The sequence below is a fragment of the Citrus clementina genome, unplaced genomic scaffold (genome assembly GCF_000493195.1).
Source record: "Citrus clementina cultivar Clemenules unplaced genomic scaffold, Citrus_clementina_v1.0 scaffold_275, whole genome shotgun sequence".
Taxonomy (NCBI): Eukaryota; Viridiplantae; Streptophyta; class Magnoliopsida; order Sapindales; family Rutaceae; genus Citrus; species Citrus x clementina.
Window position 1 is genome coordinate 1 of NW_006262357.1, and position 2500 is coordinate 2500.

Genomic DNA, 2500 nt, shown 5'->3' on the forward strand with positions numbered 1-2500 from the left:
GATGCTCAATCATTGGTCCGGTACTGGATGTAGCCTTTCCCCCCGGCAAGATGCCTAATATTTACAATGCTCTGGTAGTTAAGGGTCGAGATACTGTCGATCAACCAATTAATGTGACTTGCGAGGTACAGCAATTATTAGGGAATAATCGAGTTAGAGCTGTAGCCATGAGTGCTACAGATGGTCTAACGAGGGGTATGGAAGTAATTGACACGGGAGCTCCTCTAAGTGTTCCAGTCGGCGGAGTGACTCTAGGACGAATTTTCAACGTGCTTGGAGAGCCCGTTGATAATTTAGGTCCTGTAGATACTCGCACAACATCCCCTATTCATAAATCCGCGCCTGCTTTTATACAGTTAGATACAAGATTATCTATTTTTGAAACAGGAATTAAAGTAGTAGATCTTTTAGCTCCTTATCGTCGGGGAGGAAAAATCGGACTATTTGGGGGAGCTGGGGTGGGTAAAACAGTACTCATTATGGAATTGATCAACAACATTGCCAAAGCCCATGGGGGTGTATCCGTATTTGGCGGAGTCGGTGAACGTACTCGTGAAGGAAATGATCTTTACATGGAAATGAAAGAGTCTGGAGTATTAATGACCAAAATCTTTCGGAATCAAAAGTGGCTCTAGTCTACGGTCAGATGAATGAACCACCAGGAGCTCGTATGAGAGTTGGTTTGACGGCCCTAACTATGGCGGAATATTTCCGAGATGTTAATGAACAAGACGTACTTCTATTTATCGACAATATCTTCCGTTTCGTCCAAGCGGGATCCGAGGTATCCGCCTTATTGGGTAGAATGCCTTCCGCTGTGGGTTATCAACCTACCCTTAGTACCGAAATGGGTTCTTTACAAGAAAGAATTACTTCTACCAAAGAGGGGTCCATAACTTCTATTCAAGCAGTTTATGTACCCGCGGATGATTTGACTGATCCCGCTCCTGCCACGACATTTGCCCATTTAGATGCTACTACCGTACTATCAAGAGGATTAGCTGCTAAAGGTATCTATCCAGCAGTTGATCCTTTAGACTCAACGTCAACTATGCTGCAACCTCGGATCGTTGGCGAGGAACATTATGAAACGGCGCAAAGAGTTAAGCAAACTTTACAACGTTACAAAGAACTTCAGGACATTATAGCTATCCTTGGGTTGGACGAACTGTCCGAAGAGGATCGTTTAACTGTAGCAAGGGCGCGAAAAATTGAGCGTTTCTTATCACAACCCTTTTTCGTAGCCGAAGTATTTACCGGTTCCCCGGGGAAATATGTTGGTCTAGCCGAAACTATTAGAGGGTTTAAATTGATCCTGTCCGGAGAATTAGATGGTCTTCCTGAGCAGGCCTTTTATTTGGTAGGTAACATAGATGAAGTTACTGCGAAGGCTACAAACTTAGAAATGGAGAGTAATTTGAAGAAATGACCTTAAATCTTTGTGTACTGACCCCTAATCGAATTGTTTGGGATTCAGAAGTGAAAGAAATCATTTTATCTACTAATAGTGGACAAATCGGCGTATTACCAAATCACGCGCCTATTGCCACAGCTGTAGATATAGGTATTTTAAGAATCCGCTTTAACGACCAATGGTTAACGATGGCTCTGATGGGTGGTTTTGCTAGAATAGGGAATAATGAGATCACTATTTTAGTAAATGATGCGGAGAAGAGTAGTGACATTGATCCCCAAGAAGCCCAGCAAACTCTTGAAATAGCAGAAGCTAATTTGAGGAAAGCTGAAAGCAAGAGACAAACAATTGAGGCAAATCTAGCTCTCAGACGAGCTAGGACACGAGTAGAGGTTATCAATGCGATTTCATAACTAGTTGGTGCGCCCGAATAGAATAATCCAACGAATTTCTGTTTATACCCCTATTTTGATTCTGCCAATTGAATCCAATTAAATTCAATCAAGTGGAATCGGATTCTGACGGAAGGAAAAAGGTTTCAATTCGAAAATCAAATTGAATCGGATAGAAAGATACAAAATCAATAAACAAAGGTGAGTAGAAAAACTTATTAGATACCATTGGCCGTGGTATCTAATAATTTCTACCTACTATTGGATTTGAACCAATGACTCCCGCCGTATGAAAGCAATACTCTAACCACTGAGTTAAGTAGGTCATTTATCATTATAACAAAAAACAAAAAGAGACCCATCACATCCCATCGATGGAGTATAAATCTAATAGGACTTCTAAGCAATACCAATCCAAAAGATCAAAGAGATATGGTGTGGGATCATGGAATATTCATCTTGACAAGAAATTATCTACATAATATGATAAAATATGTATCACAAGGACAAGGGCTATAGCTCAGTTAGGTAGAGCACCTCGTTTACACGTGCGCCAATGTTTTTCAGAGGAGTCCATCATGCAATCAAAAGAATTGATCTTTTTGAGAAATTAATGTCTGACTCCGTGGCTTGTAGGGAACAAAACAAGAGAACAATAGCCTGACAAATGGATCGGTCCGATTCGGGTGCCCTT